Genomic DNA, 9,008 nt, shown 5'->3' with positions numbered 1-9,008 from the left:
CGGCGGCGGCGGCTGAGGCGGCGGCGGCGGCTGAGGCGGCTGCGGCTGAGGCGGCGGCGGCGGAGGCTGCGGCGGTGGCGGCTGCAGCTGCGGCTGAGGGGGCGGCGAAGGCAGCTGCGGCAGCGGCGGCGGCGGCTGCGGCTGAGGCGGCGGCGGCGACGGTGGCGGCGGCTGCCGCCGAGGCTTGGACTGCCGCGGTGGCTCCGGCTCCGGCGGCGGCGGCGGCTTCGGCGGAGGCTTCGGCGGCGGCTTCGGCGGCGGGGGCGGCGTGGGCTGCGGCTGAGGCTGCGGCGGCTGCAGGCATGCCGGCGCTGCTGGGGCCAAACACACCCCAGCCACTGCTCCCCCAGCCCCTCCCGGGTCAGCAAGTTGGCCTGGCCTGGTCCGGCCCTGTCAGGCGTGGCTGGCACACCCCACCGCATGTCAGAAGGGGCATGCTCCCTGCTACCCGCTCCCCTTATCAGGCCAAATCCCTCTGTACTGGCTGGAGGCCACTCCTCAGGTTTGCAATTTCCCTGACACACCACCCACAGGTGCGGGGAGCAGGAAGAGAGGGCGGGGCTGGGGTCTCGGTAGGGGTTCGCATGTTGGAGGTTTGGGTTGGGGCCTATTTATACAAGGACCCAGGAGGCTGGGAGGCGCAGTGAGTTCTCAGATATTGACTGTGCCCCAGTCCTGGGCTCCCTGGGTCCTCTACCTCTGCCCTGCCTCTCAGCCCTCATCCCCAGAGCCTCTGTCAATTCACGAGGCCCATCTACGGTATTGGGCTTGGGCTGGTGAGGTTCTCTGGGGACGCTCGGGGGGCTTCCTTTTGGTTTCGAGCCAGGTGGGGCAGACAGGAGAGAATGGCCAGGTTTTGGTTTGCGCTAGCCCTCTTGGTGGGGAGGAGGGCCTGAGAATCTGCTGGGCTGGAAGGCAAGGCTGGTCTTATGCCGCTTCTTCAGCGACCTGGTTCCACATTAGCAGCCTTGTTTTTTTTTGTATGGGTTTGACACAGGTGTGTTTCCTTCCTGGGTCAGCCACTAAGATATGTACTTTTCAGCCCAGTGATAGAGTGTAAAGTTTCAACTTGTAATGGTTTGTTGAAACTATCGATTATTGGACTAAGTGAATTATGTCAGTCAGAAATCTACAAGTACCATGTAATATTGTAATCATTCACGGGTTAGAAGTAAAGAATCACCGGAAATAAGAGAGCGAGATCGTGAGGAAGAGACAAAGGGAGAGAGTGAGAGCGAGTAGAGTATCAAGTAACAGACCCTACTGTGATAATAGTTTGATAGTACTAGAGCGAAGGTGGCTGCTGGGGTAGTTTTCGCACCACGTGAAGGAGATTGAAATGTGTACCTGCAAAAATGCACACTGGGTAATATTTGGACCGTGAAACTACTTAACTCTTTGTATTAACCTTTTGAAATCAAAGAGACTACAAAAACTGCAATTTGAAAACGAAACAAAATGAAATGAGTACCTGTCCAATCGTTTAGTAGGTGAATTACATGAGATTGTAGTTATGGCACCCTTGCCAGGACTGCTGTGGGTTCTGAACTACGTTGGGGGTGGCACATGGGTGGCTCAGTGAGTTGAGTGTCCGACTTGGGCTCAGATCATGATCTCGCTGTCTGTGAGTTCGAGCCCTTTGTCGGGCCTTGTGCTGATAGCTCAGAGCCTGTGTCTCCCTCTCTCTCTGCCCCTTCCCTACTCATGCTGTGTCTTTGTCTGTCTCTCAAAGATGAATGAACATGAAAAAAATTTAAAAAAAAGAAGTACCTTAGAAGAAGTTACAATGTCCTCTAAGTCACATTGCATAGAGACTCCTCTCTTTCCCGTGCAGAAATAGTTAGCAGTAGTTGTGCAGGTATTGAAGAAGAATGAGGATGACAATGTCTTACAGATAGACAAAGGCAGCTTAACAATGGAAGGCTAGTGGGAAATCCTCCGTGCATGCCATCCTGGGCCTGTAGTTTTGACGCTCATGACGCAAGTCAAATAACAGGTTCATTCTGTATGAATTCCTTTAAAGGCCACCCATCCTTCCTCTGGGTCCAGCACTATATCTTCATTAGTGACCGGGACAAAATGTGATCTGTGCCCATGTGGAGATCACTGCCAATGAGGAAGACAGAGGTGAAAAGGGGGTCCATGTGGTTAGTAGGGATGGGAGACAACAGCACGGGTCATTGAGAGCAGAGACCTGCACTTCAAAGGAACCTTCCTCCGAAAGGAAAACTTGGCACGAAGGTCTCGGAAAGGAATGAATGAGAGCTTTTGGAAAAGTGTGGTTTTATATTGAATAAAAGATGTGTTATCATCTCACCTGTGTATTTATTCCTGGAACGTAGGTTTAAACTGGAGGGGATCGGGTATCTATCTGGCAATTTGTCTCACCAAATTATAGCATTGTGGCAGAAATCTCCTAGGCCTCTTTAGTTTTTCCAAGGACTTCTCCATTCCTGTGACAATCAAGTCATGCTCTTTGGAAACCTCCATTGGCTCCTCTTCCTGATTGACTTTCCTTAGATTTGGAAGCAGCTTAACCAAACCAGGTTACGTTTGCCGGTAGCTTTCTGTGTTCTTTGGATAGACAAAATAAGGCTGATGAAGGAAATAAGAATCCTGGCATTCAAGGGCAATCACAGCCTACACTGTTTTTCTACCTTAAGCATTATTTTCAGAGAGTGGAATCACAGTGTGAGTTTGGCTTTTTTGTTGGGCAAACTGTTTTGTTTCTGTTTTTATTCTTATTTTCATTTCAACTGGGTAAACCCTACTTCGTATCTTTAAATCTCCATTTACATTGGTTTTCAATTTTTTGTTACCCTACTCCTCATAGGGAAAACTCTTGGCCTGCTGCCAGTGCCCTTAAGAGTACACATAAATGGGAACAACAAGTAGCCATAGAAGGGGGAGCGCTTGCTGACGTTGCTTCTTTAAAAAGTCATAACAGGGTGGCTGCACCAGTTTGTATTGTGACCAGCAGTGCAAGAGTGTTCCCCTTTCTCCAACTCTCACCGACAACGGTTCCTTCTTGTGTGGTTCATTTTAGCCATTCTAGCAGGTGTGAGGTGGTCTCTCATCGTGGTTTTGCTCTGCATTCCTTAATGCACAGTGATGTTGAGCATCTTTCCATATGTCTGTTAGCCATCTGGAAGTCTTCTTTGGGCAAGTGTCTATTCATGCCTTCTGCCCATTTCATAACTGGGCTGTTTGGTTTTGGGTGCTGAGTTTGATAAGGTGTTTCTACATTTTGATCCTAACCCTTTCTCACATATGTGTCTTGCAAATATCTTCTCCCATGCTGTGGGCTGCTTTTAGTTGTGTTCATTGTTTCCTCCACTGTGCAGAAGGTTTTGTCTTGATGAGAATATTACTCAGCCATCAAAAAGCATGGAGTCTTGCCATTTGAAACTATGTGGATGGAACTAGAACGTATTGTGCTAAGCTAAATGAGTCCATCTGAGAAAGACAAAGATACAATTTCACTAGTATGTGGCAATTAACATATGAGAAGGTGAGGACGAGAAGAGAGGTAGACTTAAAAATTTTTTTTTTAATGTTTATTTATTTCTGAGACCGAGAGAGACAGAGCATGAGCGGGGGAGGGGCAGAGAGAGAGGGAGACACAGAATCCGAAGCAGGCTCCAGGCTCTGAGCTGTCAGCACAGAGCCTGACGCGGGGCCCAAACTCACAGATTGAGATCATGACCTGAGCCGAAGTCAGACACTCAACCGACTGAGCCACCCAGGTGGACCTAGAAAAGAGGTAGACTTTTAATGCTAAAGAACAAACTGAGAGTTGATGGAGGGATGTGGGTGAGAGATGGGCTAGATGGGTGGTGGGTACCAAGGAGGGCACTTGTGATGAGCACTGGGTGTTGTACGTAACTGATGAATCACGGAATTCGACTTCTGAAACCTATACGTTAACTAACTAAAATTTAAATTAAAATAAGAAACAGAAATCTAAACAGCCCACTCCCTCGGTCATGGCCCATGCAACGGTTTTGACAACAGTGTGTGACATTCTCTCTGGCACCATCATTCTAGATGCTGTATCATGGTCCTGTAGCCAGAGGAATCGGATCCTCTCTGTCTGAGAAGGAGGTGTCCCATTCAGGGCTCTTAGAGCAAAAGCAGAGATGACACATGCCTACATGAAAGTCTGTGCAAATCCCTAGTCACTGTCTTTGCTCTCCAGAATCAGACCCCTCCCCACCGGAATCAAAGGTGATGGCAACTGAAATCATGGCAACAATCACCCTCCAGTAAGAGAGTCGAGGCCCCTCCCGCTACTGAAAAATGAGTGCCCTGATCTCTAATGCACAACAAGGGGTCTGGTTTCAGGAGTGCGATGAGTCATTTTTGCTAGTTTTGTGGATGAGAAATTACACCAAACTCATCGTCCTATGTTCACTTTTCTGATGACGAGTGAGGCTGGATGTTTACCACTTCCTGCCATTTCCAAAATGTAGCCACCGTTCTCAGTTCTGGGTGAGCCTGCTGAACACACTCTCCCGGACATCCCCCGGGGACACAGACAGTGATCTGTGTCCAGTCAGGAAACGTCACTCCTTGTGAAACCACTAAGCTGTTAGTGAGGGGAGGTCAGTTTCCAGATTTCAGGACAGAAATTCTGTCACTTGCTTCTGACTTGCTTTGTCCCGTGTTTGTTCCATCTCTCTCTGTCTGTCTGCTCCTCTTTCTCTCTCTCTCTGTATCTCTCTCTCTCTCTCTCTCTCTCTCTCTCTCTCTCCTTCCCTTTTCCCTCTCTCTCTCTGCTCTCTGTCCTCATTTGCTCCCGCTGTCTGTCCGCTAACCCTGCAAATAGGGAATCAAACACCTCAGTTAGGGAATAGCTTCTGATTCTGTGTCTCCCTCTCTCTCTGCTCCTCCCCTTCTCACATCCTATCTCCCTCTCTCAAAAATAAATAGACATGAAAACATATATAAATAACCCAAGGAAACCTCTCTGAAGGGACCGTGATGCAGCTGAGAGACAAGCACAGCACAGGGACTGCTGTCTGGATTAGAGCAGGGTGACTCAGGGAGCAAGGGAGAAGCCAGCTGCACTTCTCATGAACGGTCACTGCGACTGCAGAGAGACCAAGACACCAATTCATCAAGCCACCGACTCCCACAAATGATACACCAACCTCGACAGGCACTGCATTGTTACGAATTACAGAGTAGAGAACTCATGTCCTCTCTTCCCCTAGAAACCAGCCAGTGCCAAGCACGCACCGCTTACATCTGTGAGCAACTCTGTCACACTCAAGAACCACAGGTTCCCCGAGCATCCCATCTACACATCCATTTGGTCAAGCATGTCACCGAGGACGGCCCAGGCTCAAGGGGAAGCCTTAGACTCTACCTCTCAAAGGGAGTTGGAGACAAGCAACTACCTCCCATCATGACTTTGATGTCATCATAGGCCACGTTTCAGCAGGTCTAAGATGTCACCACTTGTAGGAAGCATCCTGATGTTACTCGAATCAAAATGTGAAAGCAAGGTCAAGATGGAATCGTGACGTGTAGGACTTGCACGCTGATTTGTGATGGGAGACGTGTCTCTGCTGCCGGTGCAGCTCAAAGTTTGAACCCGGGCTACCTGACGTTCCAAAGTGAGGGCCAGGGAGCAGTCGTTCCAGGCTGAGACCATCTATCGCATGGAGGGGATCCCTAAACAGCTACTAACGTTTTCTATTCTAGAAACTTCTGCACAAATGCCAAAGGAAGAGGTACAGTAAACCCTCATGAATCCATCACCCATCTTCCACCAGTATCAACCCACATGGTCACTTAATCATTGATGCATACCCTGACCTAACCCAGGGCGTCGAATTCCCAGAGGGTGGGTGAATTCACCTGTAAATCCCGGGGCATAAGGTGGCACCGTGAGCCCTTTCTGTTGTCCTCCTTGCAATCCACGTGGCTGAGCGATACATAGCGCTTTATTACCTAGATGCCACTGGGTAAATCTGAAGTGGATGTGCCAGGGCTCACACTGAGCACACATGAGTTAGCAGGTAAGTAAGGGGACAAAACGGTTAGAATACTATCGCATGGGGAAGGGAGGGGAGTAAGAACCAGGGTGGGGGCAATTCAGCCACAGTTTTCCTTGAAATAATGTGTGTGGTGGCACTTTGAGCAAAACATGAAAAACAGGGGCACCTCGGTGGCTCACTTGGCTGAGTGTCCAACTTCGACTCAGGTCATGATCTCACGATTCATGAGTTCAAGCCCTAGGTCGGGCTGTTTGGTGACAGCTCAGAGCATGGAGCCTTTTTCGGATTCTGTGTCTCCCTGACTCTCTTCCCCTCCCCCAGTTGCACTCTGTGTGTGTCTCTCTCTCCCTCTCAACAATAAATAACCATTAAAAACTTTAAAAGAAACAAAAACCAGGGTCACTCAGCTGCCACAGTCAGGGGAGTATACAACTCTTGATACCTGGGTCGTGGGTCTGTGCAGAAGTTACTTAACATCTTTAAAAATAAACCGAAATTCGGGGTACCTGGGTGGCTCAGTCAATTAAGCACCTGACTCTTGATTTCAGCTCAGATCATGATCTCTCTGTTGGTGAAAAAGTTCCCACATCAGGTTTGTGCTGACATTGGAGGGCCTGCTTGGGACTCTCTCTCCCTCTCTCTGACCCTCCTCCCCTCTCCCTCTCTCTCAAAAGATATCATTTTTAAAGTTTAAAAATTAACATAAGTAAAAAAGAAAATAAGATGTTGGAGACTAAGACAATCTTACCCCTCTATTTTTGCAATGTGACAATGCCTTACTCACTGCTTTAATTACGAGTGAAAAGTTTTTTTTTTTGTAACTTTATTTTTATAACTTTATTTTGAGACAGAGCACATGCGTGAGTGGGGGAGGGGAGAGAGAGAATCCCAAGCAGGGTCTGTGCTGCCAGCCCAGGGCTCGACGCGGGCCTCAAACCCACAAACCATGAGATCGTGACCTGAGCCGAGGTCAAGAGTCAGACGCTCAACCAACTGAGCCACCCAGGCTACCCTAATTAAAAAATTTTAAATTAACTGACATTATTATTCTCCTGAAAATGTTTACAAATAGCTTTTACTTAATTTTCCGAGAGCATCCTGGCCTGAAAACCAGAGCCATGGCCCTGAAGCACGGAGGCTAGGCTGTGGGCCTCCCCTCAGCACCAGTGGAGAAAGGTTCTGTTCGCCTCCTCTAAGGATGGCTGGCCGGACGCACTGAAAACAATCCAAGCAAGTGGGACGGCAGCCACCATTTGCGCAGGAGAGGCTGACCCACCCTCTAACTGCTGGATGTGCTCTGGTGTGTGTGCCCCGAAACCCTGTGGGCGGCCCCCATGGCCATGGCTCACAGCGGACGGAGGCCTTGGAGGCGGCACAGTGGGACACAGGCCTCCCTGCACCTGGCCCTCACCACAGCCCAGCCTGGCTGGCATCCTGGCATCCAGGCCTGATGCTGCTTCCTCTCACGTGTGGGCAGGATGGTTTCCTCTTGCATCGCTGTCTCCCCTGCACGTCCTAGTGCCTTTCCAGAGTGGTTCCTGTCTCAGGGGTCCCTGAAAGTGCCTTCTACCAAAGCAGAGAACACTCACCCCCCCCCCCAGGCACACGCACGCTCGTGGCTAGGAGAGGCCCAGCACACTCGAGGGAGAACACCAACCGGCAGTAATCCTGATGCATGCCAGAGGTCCTCTTGACTATTTTCCATCTTCCACTTTCTTCCTGGACACTCTAGGGCTTGTCGAGAGTTCTCTTCCCCGTGGGAGGGTTGGACCCATCCTCCCCACCCTGATGCCTCCGGGGTAGGACCAGAGGAGGCCTTCTCCAGAAACAGGTGGACTGGGGAGGTGGTCCCGTCTATGTCCAAATCTCTGCAACCTGTGCATGTGACTTTATTTGGAAAAGCAGTCTTTGTGAGTGCAGCTACGTGGAGGACCTGGAGACCACCCTGGACTCCCTGGGGAGGGGGCTGGGGAGTACACGGATGAATGTTCTTAAAAAGAGGAGTCAGGTAAGATACACCGAGAAGGGACAGGGCACGGGGGCCAGCAAGCACCGAAGCCGGGCAGGATGGAGCCTCCCTGCTCCCGCTGAAATCTGCCCACGCACCGGGTGGTGTGGACACAGCGCTGGCCTCAGGTCAGGACTGGGAAAGGTGGCGCAGGAAGACAAGGAGGAGAATCAGCAGAATCCACGCCACTTCTTCCCACCGAGGACTCAAGCGACAGGGGGGTAAGAGAAAGCAGAACGTCAGAGATGTTGAGAAACACCATCAAGTGAAGCCACATCATCAGGAAGGAGGCAACAACCCCTCCTGGGCATGCGCCTGCTGCCCCTGTGCAGGAGCCATGGGGACAGACCCCTCCCGGTACCGCGGACCACCCACCTGGGAGGTGGCAGGACTCGGCCAGCAAAAGGCGAGGAGGAAAGTGCGAAGTCACAATTACATTCAGAACACTCGACGTGACACACAAGAAAGGACCTTAAGGGCAGCAGTGAGGAGGGTAGAGTGGCCTCAAGGAGGAGTGTGGAGCGGTAGGAGAGTCAAGGGTATTCGGTGGGACCTGGCGGGTCTGTGGAAAGGCCTGCAAGCCCCGGAACATTCAGTATGGGGCGAGCACAGCCAAGGATGGCTAGCGCGTGTTCTCAGAGAGGCCACACCCCTCGGACATCTGCTTGGTCTGTTTCTCAATTGACATTTCTTTTTTAAGCATAATTAGATTCACCAAATCGAGTTTTAATAAACCATGTGCAACCTAATGTACCTGTGGGGAATTGGTCTGTTTCCAGAAACTCTCAGATGCCGAAGGCTTGCCCAGCTTTGGTGGGGAAAAAACAGAATCTTAGATGTAAAACGCAGGGAAGCACTTTGTTGTTCCAAACCTCACACTTCACACTAAGGACTAGGAAGTGCAGAAACTAAAGATCAGCCAGCAAAGGTTCTGAACAGGAAGACACAGAATGACCTAACTATGCCCTGACAGAAAGGAGAAGGGAAGTCTTACT

Source organism: Puma concolor, unplaced genomic scaffold (assembly GCF_028749965.1).
Source record: "Puma concolor isolate L17-30 unplaced genomic scaffold, mPumCon1.1.hap2 unalloc_scaffold_54, whole genome shotgun sequence".
Taxonomy (NCBI): Eukaryota; Metazoa; Chordata; class Mammalia; order Carnivora; family Felidae; genus Puma; species Puma concolor.
This window is presented reverse-complemented; position numbering follows the sequence as displayed.